This window comes from Takifugu rubripes, chromosome 8 (assembly GCF_901000725.2).
Source record: "Takifugu rubripes chromosome 8, fTakRub1.2, whole genome shotgun sequence".
In the NCBI taxonomy this organism is placed as follows: domain Eukaryota; kingdom Metazoa; phylum Chordata; class Actinopteri; order Tetraodontiformes; family Tetraodontidae; genus Takifugu; species Takifugu rubripes.
Window position 1 is genome coordinate 7,017,607 of NC_042292.1, and position 22,745 is coordinate 7,040,351.

The 22,745-nt window shown below is 43.7% G+C and overlaps 1 long non-coding RNA gene across 1 annotated transcript; it reads right to left on the reverse strand.

The window, feature by feature from the left end:
* Positions 1-20,045: 20,045 nt before the first annotated feature.
* Positions 20,046-22,132, reverse strand: LOC101066264 (uncharacterized). The gene is made up of 3 exons (XR_964709.2): positions 22,072-22,132; positions 20,973-21,082; positions 20,046-20,893 (listed from the first exon to the last, which is right to left on the reverse strand). It is a non-coding gene; the product is annotated as an uncharacterized lncRNA (long non-coding RNA).
* Between the last annotated feature and the right edge of the window lie 613 nt (positions 22,133-22,745).

Genomic DNA, 22,745 nt, shown 5'->3' on the forward strand with positions numbered 1-22,745 from the left:
CGCACGCACACACCACCCCACCCCACCCCGTGCAGGAGGCAATCTTTCTGGTTAATGCGGTCAGTTAATACCCCGCCACCACCCCTCAAAGACTTCAAACTCCCCCACACACATTTCCAGCACTTACATTGCAGAATGGTAGAATGTGTAAAATGTGCATGTGGCAAGGGTGGGGGCTCGATATGGCCCCCACCCTGCACAGACACAGATTTAACTGCACAACTGGGTTCAGTTGTGTAGATTGGGAGGGACTCCTGCCCAGTTAGTACTGATGAAACATAACAGTTTTTACAAGGTTTTATCAATGACAGGGAACCATCTTTGAACAGACAACATCCAGGATGAATACAGGTGGAATGTGTCCAAAGTCAAGTAAACCTACCACGTCCTTCAGCATCTTTGACTCTTAATTGTCCTATCAAATTACGGTGCGCCGCCTGAAAGTCCCAAGCAGCACTGTTGTCATAGTGACATCAGCAATATCAGGCAGTCGCATCTGAAAAAAACATGAATGGCATCAATTTTTCTAGGTTAGCTGATGGGAATTGTGCTGATTTCATCTCCTTCAACATCTTGACTCGAGTATCACGCACACTTCCAAGACTGTGGATTTCTTGAGTCAACCCTCCATTTGAATTTAATGCCTTCGACAGGAGGGCAGCCCACAGCTCACACCCACCCACTATGGTCTTGATGGTGATCGGAGATGACTGGATATTGGAACTGCATTCCTTTTCTTGTTTTAGTGGGTTTGTTTTTAGCCTCTCCTTCTGTTCTCACTGATACTCTGCATGTTTTGTTTGAGTTTCTATTTTAGGGCTGATAGATTAGACAAAGTGTCACTGTGTTTGGCCTGTTTAATGCTCAAGTGAGATTCTCCACACATACGGCTGTCATGCTCTTTAAATACTGTGCCATTGTGATTCAAAACTCTCAAAAATGCTATATTAAAATACTGAATTTCCTAACCTCGCTGGTCTTGTGAAGCACCTCTTTGTACCAGATTAAGGTAAAGTTGTATTGTAGCCTGACATAAAACAATGGTGGACACTACTGTTATGTAGCAAAAACAAAAACAGTCTGTAAAATGATTTTAATATATGACTTTGCTCTGGAGGACATGCTGCACTGATCCTCTGTGATTATGACCATATGTTCCCTTCAGCGCACATTTCAGACACAGCATTTGCTCTCCCATAATTCCCTCTACCCCCTGTACCTCTTCCAACGAACACACTATTGGGACACATGCTCGGGCTTATGGGAAATCAAACACCAGCATGCTTTGAGTTACAAATAACCGCATCTTCCTGTATTGCTCACATTTGTGCAGTATAGAGCTAACATTGAGAATGTGGTCACAGGATGCTTAAACCAGATGCTGCACAGGTGTGTGGGTCAGCTGTGCATGTTTGAATGATGCAAAGGAATGCTAGCACAAAGGGTTGTGCAGCATAACAAAAGCCTGTGAAATGTTAAATCAAGTGTGGTTTGAACAGAGCTAAGCTACGTTTAAACACTACAAAAATGTGTCATTCTAAAAATATGCCTTGTCTGTGTCATACAAATATTTGGATTTGCAGATTTGAGTCCCTCGAACTGGTCCAAAACAAGCAGGAAATGAGAGAAAAATGCTGTGACTATTCTGCGTAATCGCTCCGACTTTGGGCAACAAAATGGCTTTTTTTAGTTCAGGCAACAGAGAATGAAACAAAGAACATTGCTTTAGTAGTTCCCCTGATTAAACATAGAACAAAAGAAAACTTTATTCCCTATTGATTGGTTTCAATTTGACATTCAATTTAACCACACTTACACACACACACACACACACACACACACACACACACACACACACACCACACACACACACACACACCACACATACATGCATTCATTTAGACAGTGCGGACTTGAAATGAGCTGTGAAAGTGTTAAACATCGACCTGTATTTTCTATCGATGACCAAAAATGGTGACTCATTTGTGGAGAAATGTTTTATGGCAGCTGCTGGTGGTGGGTGTGGTGAGAACCAATCATATCTGCTTGACCAGGGTGTTCTCATGCACAAATCGGTCTCCAAACTACATAAAAGTGAAGACTGGAGTGCCAATGTCCAGATCGTTATCCTGACTGTGCAATTACACAAGTCTTAGCGAATGCACATGAGAATGTCTGATCAGGCCATCTGGGGAACCCATGACAGAATTCTGAAACACTTCTTCCCACCTAATTTTAAGGTGAATTTTGTATTCTGTGCAAAGGGTTGCATATGCCAAACTTTAAGAAAACCAAATCAGTTCCTCCGGCTCCCCTGCATACCATACCTGCCTTTGGGACACCTTTTAAATGGGTCATTGTCGACCGTGTCGGCCCAATACCATCGACCAAGACAGGTAAAATTTTGTGTGCCTCCAATCAGTTCCATGATGGTTTCAGCCCATCTGAAGTTGTGTTGGCCACAGTTCATAGGTTCAAGGTACTGGAGGAAACGTCTCATGACTAATTCAGATGCCATAACTAATGTGTAATGTGTTACTAATGTAAAGCCTTCTGCTCAGGGTAGAATGAACAGGTGACAGAATAGGACATTTGGACAACAGTTACAGCCTGATCCCTTCTCCTCATCCCCTAGTTTTCAGTATCAGGAGAAAAATAACAGAAGAGACCAGAGGGGCAGTTGTGTTCTTTTCTTTTCCTGAATTTTCTCCCATCTCCTCCTACACTCATCACATGTAAACACAAACAACATCCCTCCCTCTGCATACAGGCACAGCCTGTCACCTAGTTAAAATGGTAAATTAGGCTCTTTTGCAATTTTCTACATGTACATGTACATGTAGTAGCCTATAACTTACCAGATATCCCCACAATTTCCAACACTTTCTTCTAAGCATGATTATTTACTTTTTGGGTCTGTATATACAAAAAGACTTGGGTCATAAAGCTATGGAAGTCTGGGGACTGCAACTATTAATTATTGGCCATTTTCTTCCTCTTTTTTCATTTTTCCATCGTGGAAATCCGGATCCTCCCAAGATCGCTGTCACCACAATCATGTTGCTGCTTGTTTGAAAAAAGTTAAGCTTTTCTTAAATGTTCTTAAATTTCTAAAATAAGAGTGGCATTTTTAATCAAATTGCGAATCAAGTCCACATCAACCTGAGAATGTCCCTGCAGGAGATCAGGACTCCTCTGCCATCCATTAATGCAAAAAGTAAAGTAAAGAGGATTTATTTCTCTGCCCTTTCTGCAGTGGAGTTGCACTCTGTCCTGACCTAACATTGGTAGACCCCCTCCCACTCCTCCCTGGTAATTTCCGTTGGGCGATTGAGTCTGAATTCCAGATATCCCACAGTTTAAGATTCCTGAGCCTGTGGTGTGTACGGATAGGACTCTTCTTAACCCCTTCCACCTTTTATTCTGCACTTCTTGTCCCTAAATACATCCTCTCTTTCTACTTTATTTCCTGCTCGAACCCTGCTTCGCCTGACAAATACCTTCCTTCCTTTCTGCATCCTCCGTTTTTCCCCTTAGCACCTGGCTTTGAGCATCTGGTTGCTGCACTATTCACAGCATAGGCATTTGGGATTGTTTAACGGTGACGGTGTAAGAAAGGAGGAATGATAATGGTAGGGAAATACGAAGCGCATTGGGTGAGGAGCACCATCACATGATGAAGCTAAACCTAGTGTTTACTGTAAGCGTGTGTTCATGTCATGCTCCCACAGGCTCCCACTAACCCCAGCTTGGTCATGTGGCAGAGTTATTAAGTGGGAGTGAAAATTGGCACATCTGTGCGTCTGGCCCTCTGAGTGATCAATAAAAAACACACAATCCTTCACTCAATACAGCCTCTGCCAAACCAAAACATTTCCTGCCACAGTGTTAACATGTCCTCAGTTCAAACCGTGACCCTAGATTGAAGCAGGATGTTGAATACTTTCATGGCAGAAAACGTGTGGGCACACACGCACGCACAGAGCTTAAGTATCCATCTTAAAAGTGAGAATCTTTACATTAGCTACACAAAGCTAATATAAAGCAAAGAGAGTAATAAAAGAAAGCACAATGCTGATCTTACGAATAAAACGTTAATGATAAATGTTATTAAGCACCAGGGCACACCCTTTCCCATCTGGATTTCTGTGCTAAATGCTAACACGGCCCGATACAACCAAAACCTTGTGTTAGCTGATGTCAGCTGATTAATGATTAATTTGTTGTCCTGATAACTCTCTGCTAAACTAAATCATGGTGCTGGTATAGGGTGATTTCTTTACAGCAGTGGTCTTATGAGAATCAGAAAGCACAGCAGTGGAGTGCATGGTTCAGCATGCCAGAACGCCTGATGGCTGCTTATCTGCAAACCCCTCCAGTCATATTACTTCAGAAAACAGCTCATTTCAGATCGGCTGAACATGTGGAATCTGTGGTGTGGTGGTCAGTAACTCAACACTTTCAGCTATGACTCTATTGCTCTTACAATGACACACACACACACACACACACACACACACACACACACACACACACACACACACACACACACACACACACACACACACACACACACACACACACACACACACACACACACACACACACACTCTTTCATACTCATGGCCCTAACATCTGTAAGCAGGTCTTTTGTTGCTTGGAGTGAACCAGCACTGTCCTGCTTCCCATTTCCTTTACATTAAGAACTTGTCTCATTACTAAAAGGAAGTTGAAGTTAAAATAATATGGTCCACAGCTGAGAGGAAGTTGCAAACAGGATACTCAGAAATTATTGATAAATCACTGGTGCTTGATGGGCAGTTTAATTAACACCAACTATATCATGTTTGATGTGAGGAACAGAATAGAACAGACGGTTATGCTCAGAACACATTTTTTATAATGGGTTTGCCAGACGGTTTCTCATTGAAGGCCGAGGTTTCCATTTAAACCCATTTGCTTGTCGCTTAAGGGTTTATTGCAAAACTACCTTAATGCAAAATAAAGTTTTTATGGGGAAGACTATGAAAGCCTTTAAGTCCTCAGTAAAAAGGCTGGTTTTACACTGTACACTGTGCGGTTTCTACATAAATCCATTGAATAAAACAGGGTTTTGCCATTCTTCGCATGGGTATAAAGTCCATACCTGACACGTAGAATCCACTGATGTATCCAAGGGTTTCAGTTCCACCCCTCACATGGTTTCTGAGAGTACACAGTCTTGGGTGAAACTACAGGACTGTAAAGATGGATGACATAGGGGATGGGTGACAGTATTTTGGTTGTCCTCTGTTGGTCAAGAAAGAAGAATAACCATTTTCAAATATTTACTTGAATATATAAAAAACACTGAATAGATTTATATATGAATGCTAAACGAAAGAAGTTGATATGGCTCTTGTATTTTAAGAGTGTAAGTGTGGTTAATAAAAGTCTTTTTTATAAATTTCTAATGTACAAACACATTCAAGCATCAAAAGTAAAACATACAGGTGGTTTAACCATTTTAAAAGCCAGTGGTTTCTTCAGCTGGGGCCAATTAGGAAATGTCCATTTTAGGTTATTTTGATTCCAGCGTCAGAAGCGCAGTGAGGCCTGGGTTGAATGTGTGTACTCAGATACTCAGAGTGAAACATGGCAGCTGTGGCTGGCGTTTGGAAAGGGGAAATCATTTTTTTCCTCCTCTCTGTGTGGAGCAAAGGTTCACGGTTTCACCCTGATTGCCTCAACTTGGTTACATAACAGCAAGTGTGAAAAATGAGAAGATGGGGAAAAAAACCAAAGGGTTGGATAAAGGGAAAAAAGGGGGCAGACGGAATAAGCTGGATGATGTCATCCGGTTGACAGAAGATCCGGTCAGCAGCAATAACATACAAACACTGCATTTATTTTCTTTGAAAATGCCAAAAGGATGAGCAACAGCCACAAAAATAAAGCTGGCAATGGGAAGAGGGAAACTAAACCAACGTGAAGTCAGCATTGGCAACCTGAAAATCTTGTATTTCTGCTGCCAAAACAGAATGACGCATTTCGTAGGCCGTCAGATTAGCAAAAAGTCTGTCCTTGTAGTAAACCAAGATAGTTTATCACTTAGGAAATGAGTTTTCAATCCGTAAAAAGACACTTTCAAAGTCATCTCGCAGCTCATGTGGAGGTTTCTTTGTCACCGATTCAATGTGGCAAGTTGACAGCGCAAACTGTTCATTTTTGACACATAAAGACACATTCATGCATCCACATCTGACAAAACAACCAACAGGAAACTGAACAGACACCTCCTTGTCTGCTCGCGGCTCACTGTTTTCAGAAATAGCCGCCCCCACTGTTATCAAGCCTGGGTCACACTTCCTGTCTTTTTGCTGTTCAAATGGGCGCAGTGCATTGTGGGTAAGGATGAAAGCTACAACAGGCACCTCCGCTGACCCTTCCCCTTGCCCACCTCTGCAGGGAGCAGGAAGTCAGCTCTCCCACTTCCTTCATGAGACTACATACACAACTGTACTTTCAGTTCCCTGTATAAAACTCTTCATCATCCTCTTGCTCCTTTTCACAACTCGTGAAAACTTTGTGGGCACTTTGTGGACTCACCGATGTTTTGTTCTATGAAACAACGCAAAGTGCTGATAAGCATGAAATAAATCCACAGTTACTGGAATGCTTTTTGTTTTCCAGTTCTACAATACGGCTCCTCCTCCCACAATCCTGAAAGAGCAACGGTTCTCCGCACCAAAAACAGTGGTTCTTTGGCACAGGGACATGTGGCAGAGGAAAAAAGGAGGAAAAAAATCCCCCTTGATGTGGTTAAATATTGTCCTTGCAAATAGAACATTAACTGCCTCATTTCATTGCAGGAGAGGAAGGGGCGGCCCACATTCTTTCAAGCTGACCTCATGCCTGAGAACTGTTTTACCTGCTAGAAAAAGAGGGAGTCAGTCCAAAAAACAGCTGAGATAAGTCTGATGAAGTGCTGCACCACGAGTTTTAGCTTGGCTCTGTTACTTTATTGTTTTCCTTTCAGCTTTGACACATTATTAGCACCCCATGTAATTACTTTTATAAAAATTGCAGCGCTGATGGGATCTAAACTCTCACATTAAATGATTGCTTTGGCAGCATTAGGGACCCTTTTACAACATATTTTGTTGTGTGAGGGTTTGTTAGATAGTGACAGGAACAACTCCAGAAAAAAAACCACTGTTACAAACTTTTAATGAGGGCAGATAAGCAACATTAATGACTACACTTTTCTCCTGCTTATCTGAACAATGCATTTCTGAACATCCTGGCTTCAATTACTCATGATAAGGGACCTTAGTGAGTAATGCCACAGAAAATGGGAGTACTATGTCCAAATGTGGTTGTGGGCTAAAACTTGGCAACACGGGAAGGGCACAATTGTGCTTGTGTGGATACTGTAAAAGTCTGATGCCAACACTGTAAAAACAAAAGCACAAGAACCCTGACCCCCGGGTTAAGTCTCAAAGTGAAAAATTCATACGCTCACTGCACCTGCTGTGCACAAATGCACAGTTTGTTTCCAGCTACAAATGCTGGAGAGAGTCATGCATATTCAAATCAAATCAAAATCAAATCAATCTTTATTTATATAGTCTTATACAATCAAAATTGTTTCAAGGCGCTTTCCAGAATCCCAGGGCCTGACCCCAGACAAGCAACAGTGGCAGGAAAAACTCCCCTTTAACAGGAAGAAACCTTGAGCAGGACCAGGCTCATGTAGGGGGACCCTCCTGCTGATGGCCGGCTGGGTAAACTTCAACTTCAAGCTTCCACTTTACCTGCCACTCTCAATTCATCACGCATCTATGTGTGTGACGATAACAAAAGCTGCTAATGAACAAGAAAGCCCACAGATCAGTGAAACAGCACGGCAGCTGTCGCAGCAGGGGGCAGCTCCTACTCCGTGGCTGTTGTCCACAACCCATGGTGCCCTCAAAGACAAAGGAATGCCTGGCTTTTCCCGCCACAGCATGTGTAGAAGCAATGAAAACTGACTGGAGGAGAGAAAGGAGCTGGTGCTAAAAGAATAAAAAAATTATCTTTAATTCCTCTGAGTGTGGTATTTAGAAATTACAGCCATCTTACTGGCCTGGTGTGCTCAATTCTCTTATTCCTTCAAGATAAATGAAGCAGATAAAAGGTCTAGGGGTTATTTGACATGAGTTACGGCATGGGAGCACTGTGTATGCAATCATGTCAGGACATTGAAATCAAGCAAATCATGAAGGGTTGGGAGATGCACAATGGAAGTGTTCTGATAATGAGCTGAAAAACATGGGTAACATTCACAATTTCCAGATTGAATTGCCAAAAACATCTAAAATGCATTCCTGGGGTCAGATTGTTTTAGATGGATGAGGCAGTTCGATCTGGAAATTGAGATGAATTTTTATGAGAAGATACAATGTGGACAAAGAAAGAAGCAGAATGAGTTGGCTTTAGTTTGATTTACAAAATATAAAATCTCTCTTCTAGCTTGCTTTGAAACGTCACACTTTTGGAAAATGACCTGAGAAACAGCTGCGTTTTCTGCTTGTTGAAACATCTGTGAAGTCGATTTATAGCAGGGTGAAGTTCTTTTAATGTGCATATTGTTGAAATACCACGTGAAATTGTATATTCTCACCAGAGAAATATGACAGAATGGAACTCAATAACCTTGTATATGAGGTAAAATAGGTGTGACAGTCTTTACGCTATTAGTGCACAAACATTCAGATTTAGAGCAGCAAGAGAAATGGAAACTAGACTCCACTCTCTCCGGCTTCAGTCATCTGTTGACATTTTTCTACCATATCTCCCTGCAGTTGATTCTCTGAAAGTGTTGTTTTAAACACATCACCCTGCTGCCCATGTCCAGGTCCTCCAACAGTGAGCCAAACACAATCGTTATGCACAACATCCCAGACATTCAGAGACGAATGCGGCACTCAACTCCAACACAATGCGTGTGATGACATAAGGGGAGCGTAAGCGGTACGACCGTTCCCATCGGTGGACGAGGCTCGCTCTCATGTCTGAGGAATGCACAACAGGCGACTTTCGGCTCAGATGGGAGGGATGTTTGCAATTATGGCTGTCCTGGGTTTGTGTGTGTTTGTGCATGTGTGCATACATAAACTGCTCCTCCACGGACTCAACAATTACATAAGAGCCGGTTTGATTGGCTGCCTCTATGCATGACTACAGCACCAGTGAGCACAGATGCATCCCGGTGGATTATGGGTAATATTGGAAAGTGGGCAGACAGTCTGTCTGTCTGACTGTTCTCTGTGACACTGGCTTTATTGATAGAAATAGAGTGGAGACAAAAACGAGCACTGAAAGATAAAAACAATACACATATGTAGCAGATAGTTAACAGTACATGTCATTCTGTGTCTTATTTTAGGAGAATGTTAAGATGTGACATGTTGAGATTATTTCCTTTATTTTAGGAGTGGCCGTTTTGAATCCCAGCCATCGCCTTCTCATGCCATCTGCTCACTTTTGGCTGTGGCAAATATTTCTATGACAGCACAGTGTGGATCAATGGAGAAGATTCTTATTTAAGGCTGCAATCTGTTCGCATGGTGAATTTAATTTTCCGCAGCTTCCTTTATTAAAATGCCTGCCAGTGGCCGCTGATATATCATCAGACTGATGACCTGTAATCCAGGATAAACCTCTTCATAACAGAGGAATAGGACTGGGTTAAATGTAAAAGACATTACTTAATTTTAGCAGTTGCAGTTTACAGAAAGAGCACAAAATGATTTCCACCATGTGTGCCTTGTCTGCTCCTGCCCCAGTTCCCATGAAAACAGGTTAATCGTCTTTTGTGTCTAAAGAGATCTTCTTTCCTTTGACCTTTTCTCATGTTTTAGCCATGTTTTCAACTCCTCCAGGGTTCGTCCACTCCCACACTTGTGGAGCAGCATTATCTACTGATTATAGCCTTCCATCAAATCTCAGAAAAAGTACCTGACATGTAGGCTTATGGATAGTTCTGGTGTATGTGAAGCATCCGAGGAATTAAGTTTGTCCAGTGATTCAGAAAACAGACAACTCTAATAGTAGGGTTTCTACACTGTTATTTCCTATAAATTACAGGCTGAGAATTTAAAATAAGAAAGATGGTACTTCAATAATTGATTGTCAGAATAAAACCTTCTTGGTTGATGACAGAGAGCAGCAGGAAGACTCTGAATTAAAAACCTGGCACAAATAAACCTATGATATACAAGAGACAAGTCAAACTAACATGGACAGTACTGACTCGATAAGGTTGATATCAGAATACCCAGTTTCCACCATGCATGTATGTCAATTAAGGTGGGTTATGTGAGTTTTGCCTCTCTAGTAGAGACTGGATGGATCCCTCCAAGCTCTGTCACACACCGCCATCTTTGTTACGTAAGATCGAGCCCGAGGACTCATGTTATATGCCTCATGAGTGACAGGACTTGCTTGTCGAGCTGAAGTATCTGGCAATGCTGTGTTGTAGCTGATCGGTTTATTGCCAGGGCAGATTAGTGAGCGTGCGCCTGGGTGCATGAGGGTCAGTGTTTGGTGTGTTTCTGAATGTCTTGTAGTACTGGGGAAGTGGGAGCTGATCCATTAGTTCTAATTGTCTAAACAATGTGCCAGGTATTAGCTATACCTTCTATATATAAGACTTTAAGATCGCATCAGTGTCCCTTCTACTTAAAATACTCGAAGTGATCCATCACTGCACTAGAAGTATCCTACAAATGAAGCCCGGTTTAACGAGTGTGCAACTTGTCAAGTGCAACTTGTCCTATTTGTGAGGGAGTACAGCCTTGTAATCCCAATACACCATTTCACCCTCCGGGGCAGCCAAACAGCCGAGGCCAGCCTATGTGACATAGATGTGTGATAGACAGAATCCATTTAGTGCTGCTCTTCCCTTCACTGTGCACATTGATTAACTTCTAATGGCTACATGTTTTCTCCTGCGATGTCCCTGGAGAACTCTGGAATGTATGAGGCTGCTGGTCGCTATCATTAGCCTATTGTTTACATATCAGATGCTGGAAAACAGATAAGATGGTGCATTGTAGGGGACCCTGAAGTTTTCATGACTGCTGTCTGAGCTTGTCAACCTGTTATCTTGGAATGTAAATGTATTGTAAAACTCTGCCTCGGGGGGGATGAGGCTTTTTAAAACCACTCTTGTATTTGCCTACGTTCATTGTAGCATTGTCAACAGCGCCCAGGCTGTTTACCTCTGCTCCTTTTAAAAGGCCGCATGACTTCAAACGCTGCACACTTTGGATGCTCTTTACAGTTGCTCTTGTTTGCACAAAGCCTGGTCCAGATCGCCCATATGTTTAAAGGATTATAAACCATAACTCCTCACTGTAAATGAGGGTGCCACTGAGAAGTTTAAACACCCAGGGGGAGTAAATTACCCAGACTATATCCATAAAAATTAACTGTCCATCTTTACACGTTATTGATGTGTTTACAACTGTCCAGTCCACCGATTAAGACAGAATCAAGAGGAAACACACGATGGTTGTCATGACTGATATCAGGAGGTAGTATGGATAAACAAGGAGGACCGTCCTCGTCTTCATCTGCTTACTTTGTTGACAGCCTACACTGTTTTACTGCTCACAGATCATGCCGAGCTCAACTGCACCACTTAATGAGAGGATGTTTCTGGAAAACAGGATAGTTACATGCCAAAACCCGTCACTCCACACCTCTGCATGGAGCGCCGCAAATTCTGCATGTCTCAGTGTTTTGTAGCTCTTCGGACAAAGAAGTGCTCTTGTGTTTTGGGAAGATTTGTTATGGAAAGAACAAGATCAAGGGTGAGCCTGACTCTGAGAAGCAACCCTGCTCTGACCTCTGAGAAGAAGGAGACGCTGGGGAGGGTGCTTGGTGGAAGAGAGGAGGATTCTTTAAGATTGTGGAAGCCTTTCTTTTCCCCTCCCAAACCAAACGTTCATATTGTTTTGTCGCCGTTCTCAACAGAGGTGGATCGTGTTCATAACAAGTCGCTCCTGCTGAACCGAATAAGAAGAGGCACACTCGGGCAGCTCTTTTGGCTGAACGCAGCCTTTCGTGTACTCTCAGATTCTAATCTCAGAGGGCAGTAATCTCACCACCTTCACATTAGTGACACATCTGACATTCCCGACTCACCCTCACCAGTTACTCAAGAATAGACCCAGGAAAGTCCGAGCTACGCTGGGATGCTAGTCTGTTGTGTAACAGTTGGGAGGAAAACCTCACTTTTGCTGGCGCCAAGCTAAACATTTACATTCTGAAGCGAGCAGCTCCAGAAGTGGAGGCCTGCAGGGGTTTTTATTTCCCTCTGATGTGGTTTAGCTTGCTATCTGGATACACGCTGCTAATAATCATGTAGCCCAGTGAGAAAAATCATTAGTCATGGATCACCGTCACAACAACAAATAATTAGAATTAAGAGCCTGGGCGCGGGCATAATCTGCTTTTAACGTAGAGTAATCCAGTGAAACAAAAGTAGAACTAAAGGAACTACTGCAGTAAAGGGCAGTAGAGTAGCAGACTACATATGCCTTAGCTCTGACACAGTTCCAACAGCTGCCACGCTGTACCCGTTGGGACGCCAGACAAAGCCTTTAGGACTCACCAACACAACGACACCGCGTTTGCCGTTGTCCTGGCCTGGCGCTGTGCCTACGTTTGGGGACAAGAAGATTTTGAGGGAGCACAGGCCAACAATAGAGGTGTGGGTGGCATTGGAAGCTGGGCCTACGGTGCCAGAACTGGTCATGTGCCACGTCTGCACACAAAGCGGACGAGTTGGCGCTCACCCGGGCAGGAGGCCAGTCGAACTTGGACTGGGATGGTGGGGGTTGAGAGGGTGGGCAAGGGAATGCAGGCACACGTCTGACTGAAGCCTTTATGTTGGAGGGGGCCTCAGCAGACAAAAAGACACAGGGACCAGCTGTATCCAAGTGCAAAGATGGAGGGGATCTCTGCCATCTGGGATTCTGTTCACCCAGCAACGGCTCACATTCTTTAAGCATTTTTGAGGACGCCGAAACCGCTGACCTAACTCACAAGTACCTTAATTACCAGCGTCAGTGACAAAGAGTTTTTGATATTTTCACAATCACGTGTGAGAGTTGTTTTTCTTTTCATCAACAGTGCACGGCCCTTTTCTACGTTGTTTCTGATCTGTTATCATGGGATTAATCTGTGGCTCCAACGCAACTGTTCTACCAACAGAACCGCCATAATTCATTAATCTGGACCAACAACACCACTTCACCTTTGATGCTTGAATGGGGAAACTTGGCAGAACGGACTGTAGCTTTTGCACCCAAAAACAGGAAGAGCAATCAGTTCACTGACTTCCTCACGCAGCAGCGACAACAGTTGAGCTGGCCTTGTTTTGAAGGATATAATAACACGCTGAGACCTTGAGAGATGGCTGATTTACCCATAACCCTTCTAAATTATAAAGAGATGGCTGTTATTGTTCCTTCTTGCGTTTCAAAAACTAAGTCATAATATCCACGGACGCAATAATCCAGTGGCTCAGTTGCTTAATCTCCAAGAAAAACAGCCACAACAACAGCCTGTTAGTACACTTTCACAATTACTACACAGCTCTCCAGTTATTCAGGTCTTGTTATCTTTATTGATGGGTTGTTAACCTGAATTTCTAGTCCAATATCACTGAGTAACAGTGGGAACTTTTTGATAAGTAGAGCAATAACTGTCAACCGTAGCACTTTTATTTTTTTTTTTACAGAATATTTAACCACTGATAGGGAGCTACGTGCAACTGCACTGTGGATTTAATAGTTTGCTGACGATGTATTTCTAATTTCAGTAAACAGACAACACTGCAGAATTTCTCTTCCTGCATGTTTTAAGCAGGTAGTAATAACTCTCCCAACATGAGACTGTTCAGATCCATTTGGTGCAGTCGTGAGTGTCAGACAAGTTACCATGTCTGTTGCCATGGAGACAGTGAATGAGCCACTGTGTGATGGTGCTGCAAACTTTAAAACTATTATAGTGTTATGTTGCATATTGTATGGCTGGCAAATTAAAAAAATATATATTTAATCCTAAGTGATTACAGCCATGATTTAGTAGTAATGCTAGCATTCTTAGTTAGCATGCTTCCAAATCAGAGGCATGTTTTTTAGAATCAGGGGAGTTTTCCAGCTCCATAAAAACTACTTTGCAGTGTGAGGCGTGGTATTGATAAGCTGTCATTCCTGACTGACGTTTCAGCTAGAAAAGGCTATTTAAAAACAAACTCTGCTCTTAGACTTGCCCTTTTGGACTTAAATGACTGTTTATCATAAACTGAACTGTGCTGTTATGTGCAGAAGGGCTGAGGTTGCTGAGCGAAACTTGGCTGCTGTCAGTGCTCGATTCTCCATATGGGGCAAGAAAAAACCCCTGGAGACCCAAATATTGTCTAAGATTAGAAAAGAAAAAGCTTTTCTGCAGTGCTGTTGTTCTTTTGGGGTTTTTTTTGTTGTTGACTGAGACAAAATGAATTGATTCCAGATGAAACTGCAGCACATTTCAATGATAGCAAATCTCATAGTCAGTTGATCCGTCTTTAGAAATTGGATTCTCTCAACTGCCAACCACAGTGGGGTCAAAGGTCGGGCTCAGCAATGCGGGAGATTGGATGAGAGTTAATAACTTTCTCAAAGCAACATGGCCTCAAACGAAAACACAGCCTGGATGAAGGATGAGTTTCCTTGTCTCAACATTAAATCAAAAGTGAATGAAGAAACTCTAAATCGAAAATCTGTCCCGCTGTGGTCATATTAACAATTTCCTTTGAACTGGCCTTTGACTAACGTGACAAAACAAAAAAAGAATCTCTAATATCCTCATGCACATGGTATGAAGGTGCCCATTATGCTCACCACCTTATGGTGGGTTGTGATAACATTTGTTACTTGCTACTGCAATCAGACAAGACACTTCCTTAAGTCAAAACAACATGTGGTCCTGGATTCCGTGGATTCCTGGACAGACTGGAAAGCGAAGGTTTCGTGTTGTGCACATCTGTGTCCTTGTCCCTACCAGATGACAGAAAAGGCTACATTGTGTCCTGGGCGGATTGTGCACAAGGGACTGAAGTTTGGTAAACAGAGAGAATCTCAGTTCCAAGGAAGCCGTCCTGTATATCATTAGAGCTGTTGGGATCAGACAATGAGGGAATGATTGTGTTGGTATGAGGCATTAGCGGTTCAATACAATGCAGAAACAACTTGTGTGTCCGGATTACTGCAACGGTCACAACAAAACCAGGCTTTCCATCAAAGCTGTTGTATTTCAACATTCACACTGACCTGGCAGATTGTGGTCAGAGCTAGCTTACATGCTAACTCCGATTCAATTCAGCTCTTTTTGGTTTTGGTGTAAAGTCTAACATCCAAAACTCTAATCAGAAGCCTCTCTGAACACAACCTTCATGCCAAGTAAATCTAAGTCTTCTCATGTAATGCCAATTCCAACTGGGATTTATTTCGTGGCGTCTTTTTGTAGTCACTTGCCTGAAAAGAATAAATATTTTCCTGTGTGCTTGAATGATGGCTCTGGAAGAGTGGAGGCTTTCTCTCTCTCTCTCTCTCTCTCTCTTTTTGCCACTGTTGACACAGCTTGGGGTCGACCTTGGCACAGTGTGACTCACTGCCATGTTAACAGCCATTATCACCAGCAGACTGTCCTCAATAAGGGGAAATTTAAAAAGTAAACACCGTGGCAAACAACTCAGATAGGAGACACACTATAGGTGCCATCATCATCCTGCATGTGACACCCCTGTTTAAATACATTTTGGTCAACGGTGCCAAATTCCCTGAGCTAACAAATTATGCGCATGAATATTGCCCACCATTGAACACGTCACTCGCTTGTACCTGAGGTGACGTGACCCTTCAGAAAGCAGAAAAGTGTTGTGCAACGGAGCCTTTAGGCCAACACTGGGCAGTTCTGCAAGTCTCATCCCACATGTGACATAACAGCATGAGGAGACTTTACTGAAGCCCTAAAGAGAAAAGGAGATAAGGAGAAGTAGGCTAGACGGTTTTGAGCAGGATGATGTTGTCATTAACCTCGGGGCATCCAGATAATGAGGTGAAAGATAGTATGAAGTACACAAAAAACCAAACCTAATGGCTCTTATAAAAGTATCTCTGTGAACACATGGTCAAGTGAATCATTTGACCTGAATCCAGCAGATTCAACTTGTATTTCACTCACTGATAAAAAATGAAGTGAAAATGCTCCCAGAACAAGCAGGACAAAGGCAGCTGCAGCAGAGACCTCGCCGTGTCGGCGTCCATATATTTGCATCCGGTCCCACTGAACTGACTCTGGCCTGGAAGTCACCTGATGCATCTCCAGGCTGAAGTTCCTAATAGAAGACTGAATGTCTCACCCTGGCTTAAAGCTTGAGGTTACACTTCTGTGAGGATGTGCGCTGCTGTGAAAGTGGCCATATGTTATTAGGTAACAGGAAGATGCAAGTGCTTGCACAAGGCTCAAAAGTAGAGGTTTCTCTAATCTCAATGATATTATATATAAATTCAAACAGAGAAAAACATGCTTGCAAACTACTTTGCAGTGTCCTCATATTTGCACTGAGGTGAGGACAAGACGAGGCCAACGCTGTGACTCTTCAGTGGGTTGAGCAGCTCCCCTCTGGGACCTCGGGTGTAATTAACACTCATGATCAACATTCCTTCATGAAGCAACCCGGCCTTGGAAAATCAGGAGCCTCCATTCTTTTTGGATTCAATAAAACTGATGCTCTATTCAATATTTTACGACTAGATACTGTAGTTTAAATTGGTTGAAATCTTAGTCGCCACCTCTGGAAGTGCATGAAGAATTCATCTGAATCCATGTGTGGAGCATGATGGAGCTTTATGAAAATGCTTCATTTATTTTTTAAACATGCATTTGGGCTACTTTTTCCATTCACTGCAGTTTTTATGCCATGAAAAAACACAAAAATACAACCTCCCACATTCAAATGCAATGTTTCAGTTTATCTATGTGAAACAATGATCAGCACATTTTGGATTATTTTTGGAAAAAAAACAGTTTTACTTTGTATTTTAGGAGATTACAGGCAATTTATTTTTTTGCAAAAGCAATATCTGAGGGGAAGTAGTGGCCTACATCTGCCTGCAGCGAGGGGGGAGGAGCTGAGGGGAAATGTCAACACTGTCGCTCTGGATCAACCCTCTGGGGAGAAGCTCCAAAGAGCATCTCCATGTTTCTACCTCAAGGATGGACAAAGGAGGCCGGAGTCTGACTGTACGTGTCGCTCGCACGCGTGCTGCTGCAGGGGTCTCCCTCGTACTCACACTCTCTCTCGTGGGAGTGCACGTTTCCAGGGCATCCTCATCAAGTCACAGTGGTTTCTGAGCGAACGCACTATGATGTGCTGCGCTCTGCTCTGCGTGCACCCGAATCGAACGCTTTGGCTAATGCGTCTGCATGCAATGGTGGATGTCAACACCATTTACACGGCATTGATCCAGCCCCCACCTGGGGCCGGACTATTAGAGCATGTCTCTGATAATCAACCCGAAAGACAGACGGGTGCTCAGCCCCCGGAATATGGACCGTGCCTGCGCGTTTTGATGCTCTCTGAGCATGCTCGCTAATTTTTTAGAAATTAGGTGGTGAATTGTATCATATAGCGGTTAACGGACAATTCGCAGGCTCCACTGTTGCTCGTGGGTGTTGCTACGTACACTGTGTGTAAACATGATGCTTTTGTTCTGATAAGTGCTACAAAAAAGCTAGGGCCTGGTTTTTGTTTTTTTGTAATTCCAGATAAGGAGCTGGACATATCGTGACTGGGGAAACATTTGGAGATCCAACATTTAAATATTGTATGTTGTCGGTGAGCCCTCCTGGACTCAGCACAGGCAAAAAGTAATGTGTGAAACACAAGTTTTTGCTACGCTAGGAAACAAAAAAGCTAGTAAGATGACTGGTTCTATTCTGGCTTCCATTGTCGCTAGGATTCCTCAGCTAATCCACCTTCAGAACTGATTCATTTTCTTAGCTTTTAGAGTCATATCAAATGGCACTCATATCCTACTGCCCCAACCCATTAGATAAGACCATTGACCCCTTGACCTTTGGCTTCTCATACCTCATGTGCTTGTCATTGCCATATGTCAGCGGTGGTGAACATTTGGGTCCGATGACCTCAAATGCAGCAGCAGAGAAGGAACAACTGTTGGATATTTGCTGGGTGGAGCTAACATTTGGTTACCCTCCATCTGTTCTTTATTTCCACTCGTCTGCTGGCATTGATGCCACTTTGATGCTCACTTTTGTGCTACTGCACAAAATACATAAGTATTTGTTTATGCTAACGGCCAGGCTTTCATGTCTGGGCATCCTGCTTCACTGCAAAACCTCCAATTTAACTCCTGAGTGAGTAGTTGCCATGGCGATCCACAGAGGACCCTCTGTTTGTCCCTGTCAGTGAGAAAGGGAAAGATAATTGACTGCACCTGAATACCTGTGGATAACAACACAGACAACAAGAGGGCATAAGATTTTTCTCTGTTTGTGTGTCTCTTGGCCAACAATTGAGCTATTCATTGAAGACAGCAGCCATTTTAGTGACACCAGTGTTCACGAGAACAACGTTAACATGCTCACAATAACAACGCTAACAAGGTCATGCTGACGAGGTGCAACGTCTCCTATCTCGTATGTCAAACATCAGCTGACGGAAGCTCATTGAGTTGCCCACAAGCTAACTGAAAGAAAAAAACATTGTATTTTTTTAGAGAGGATATGCAGTTAAAAATAAATCAGCTTCCTGAATCTAAAAATGCTATGTATGTTTAACATTGTGGGACCCACACAGCACACAGGTCAGGCTCCTTGTACAGACGCTGTCTGTGGCCCAACACGCACAACAGTTGTGTTGCCTTAAACAGTTCATCCTCCTGCACTTGGTCATCACAAGCCTATGGGACAGATGGTCACACGTGAATAAACACAGACAACAGAACTCAATGTGCTGCGCTCAAAATCCCCAGTGTATTCCACACGAGCAACGACCGCCCAACGCCAAGGAAGTGACTCAGCAGCAGTTGTTGCTACGGGTTACCAGGCAGAACACCCATCAGCCCACAGGAGACATTCAGAGGGGGCGACTCCACCCCTTCAGCTGCTCCACCTTAAATTCTCCATCACTTTCTCGGGGAGCTCCGAGGCAGGGGGAGGCGTTAATCCCATCTGAGGGAGGGCCCCCAAGGCCAGGTCTCCCTGCACTAGCCTACTGACCCCCCACATCTAGCCCTCCTCCGTCACCACAGATTAATGCCCTATTAAGAGCAACTGGCTTAACAGCAATCCAATTAGAGTAACGTGTGCGATTTACAGAACCTTTTGTAGCCTTCAACCGGTCATATCATCCCAACCAGGGAAAGATAGATGGGAAACCTCAATAATAGACGCATACACGTTAAATTTGCTTACGCGGGAAGAAAATCAAACCGTTCACACTAAAGATGAGCTAATACTTCTAGTAATTCTTACACATGGATTAGAGGAACAATTTCCATGCATGGCGTACACACACCAAACACACTGATTAGTATTATATTCAACTGGCCAATTACATTTACCTGAAATTAATACAGTATTATAGATGTACAGCACATTCAATATTCTTAGCTATCCATGAAGTTGTCTATCATATTAGAGCAACCAGTAATGTGACACAATAAATCTACACAGTAGATGCGGTGATGCATGCCGATTAAACTGGGAGCTAATGACATTAAGTGGTGGCTAATTTAGGGCCATGGACTGACTAAATCTGCTGAGCTGCAGTGTGTACCTTGGACCAGGGTACAGCAACATAAGCCACCACTGACCAGGAGACACACAGCAGGCCCAGATGCACTCAGAAGGTTGGCGTAAATAAAGAGAAACATTCTGTAGTTTAGGACCATGTATGAACGTCACAAACATGACGCGTGGAAAAAGCACTCGGCAGGTCGTTTCTTTAGCAACATTTTTTATTACAACGTTTCACCAATGTCCATTTCTGGTAATGGTCTGTGGCAGAGTAATGTGATCGCTGAAGTCAAGAATTTATCTACGGTTAAAAGCAAACACATGGAATCAATTACTGGCAGAAGGTTTTTTTTTCTTCCTCTGACAACTCGAATGATTGCAACACTGAAGCTAACCCCATATCACTCTTGACAAAAGGATGTGAAAGTTTAACCGTAAATTATCAGATGTCCATTTGAGCGTCGCTCGAGATGGAATCAGTCGATTTGGTTTTTGATCCTCATGTACATACAAAAACAAACCAATGTGATAGACGATATCAGATTTGGGGGGCATTTACATTTTGGCCAACGTACAAAGTTGTGCATTTTCCAAAAATTGGAAAAAAGAAAAAAAAAAAAAGCTGGACACCTCTGCTTTGGCGAGAAAGGAGCCACACAGGAAGTCGGTGGTTGGCGAGACTTGCTTCCTGGGATGCGGGCCACGCCCTGGTCCCTGACGGGCTTGTCTGCTCCATGTTGTTCAGGTGGTGTTCTGGACCCTGTGCAGTCCCCCCTGCCTCAGACAGATCCTCCTCATCTCCGACAAAGACGGGTGTGAAGGTGGCATTTGTTAGGACGGGATTGGAGGAAGGGGGCAACGGGGCTCGGCCGCCCTGACAAAGGCATCATCCATCTTACAGGCTGTGCAGCTTGGTTACTGTTTTCATAATTTTCGGTTACAAGGTTATACAGCTAAAAGGAAGTGACTGAAACAAGGCAATGTGGGAGGAAAGGGGTGTACAGTGCATGATGGGAGGGGCTTCACGATGCCGCCTTCTCCTGTTCAATGGCTGTGGAAAGAAACGGGAGAGGTGAGGATCCGAATCAAACGCCGGAGACAATGTGGCAGCTGTTGGACGCGAGACCTACTTTCTTGCGAGGGCAGGGGGTTCTTCTCCTGGGTCTCCGTCTTCTTCAGCTTGGACTTGTCGAAGTTGGTGACTTCTGAAACGTCTGGCTTGTCACTCATTGTTGCAGATCTGCAAGTGAGCAGGCAAGCGTGAATTCTGGGCGCGTTGCGCAACAAAGTAGAGCATGAATATATTGTTATCACATGTTCCGATGGTAAATGAACTCTGGATTGGAATCTCAGCAGAGCTGGGCATCCACCATTTCCCCCTTCCTACGCACGCAGCTGCATTCTTTTGTTCTGCTCAGTGGGATTCGACTGCTGTCTACCCCGTTACTCAACCCACACACACGCACGCACGCACGCACGGGGACACTGCACCCAGTGGACGGGCTGTTCCAGACAATGGAACCAGTCCAGGCGTCCAAACCCAGCATTTACATAACAATAGATGTTCCCGTGCTGGGCAGACGAAAGGGGAAAAATAGAAATCGCGCACAAGTGTGCGCCATTTAACCCAAAATTTAATTAAAAGCAAATATAGGTAGATTAAAAGGGTGTTAATCCCCCCCATCCATTGGTTTTCCTGTGCAACATCCGCATATTCACTTGTCACGTTCTTCTCCCCTCTTGGGGCGTAAACTGGAGGGACCACCGCCCAGATTGGCACCGGCTGCTCGGCTCGGGCAAAGAAAAAAAGTGGGGGGGGGGGGGGGGCAAAGTAATAAATATATATCCCGGTTTCAATTCCACTATTTCACCGTATGATTGGGGGGAAACAACCCCTCATCAATGATCCGAGTGGAAGGAAAACATCGTTTCGAACGCGGCGCATGGCGCAACAAAGGAATCCCGCTAATGAACGCGCGTAACAGGACAAAGACACAATCACGCAATCTCAGTCCACATGTCACGCTCGATACCGCAGCGAAATGCGACTGCAAACAGTCCCCGAACTCATGAAATGGAAATACGCAGATACACGTGTGGCAAAAAAAAGACGCTAATTAACGGCGGTAATTCCCGGTGCTCGGACTGCAGCCATAAACACGAATGTTCACAGGCCGACAGCAGCGCACGGAGCTGGAAAAGGAAAGGAATCGGAGGAAACGTGCTTACCAAAGTGTCTTCTGACGGCTGGTAGATCTCTAGTCGGTGTGTTGCAGCAATAGCGTCGCGTCTTTGCGCAGCTTCAGATATAGTCAGAAATATGCTAATGACATCTGACATCACCAGTTCCCGTCCTCCGCGTCCCCCTGCTGGACGGATCCAAGCCTCACGTCCCCGAACATGAAGTCAATCGCTGAAAAATTCCCTCAATTCGCCGCAAAGTGTCATCTTCATTTTTTTAGAACATGAATGTGAATAAACTATTTCTGCGTGGCACCGCTGTTTGTGCTGAATGCCACACCTCGGGCTTCATGGTGACGATTTAATGAGGCACAAATGCGCGCTTGTGTTTACAATGACGACATCTGCTTCGGTTGAAAAAGATCCCAATTATTTCAGCTGTGTTTAATTGAGAAAACGTGATTTCAGCGCCTCATTATTTGTCATGACTTCAAGCTGCCGGCAGCTGCTCATTCCCGTGGACGTGGCGCCACCTGGTGGTTAATTTCTGTAACGTCAAATACGGTAATATAATTTAAAAAAACACAACTCACTCTTTTAATTTCCGATGGCAAGTCAGCTGACGAGGTTTTTATACTCAATGAAAGTTTTTAGAAGCTTCAATGGCGTCGACACTTTCTTCTAAATGACTTGAAACAAAGAGAACAAAAAATGTCTGCGTC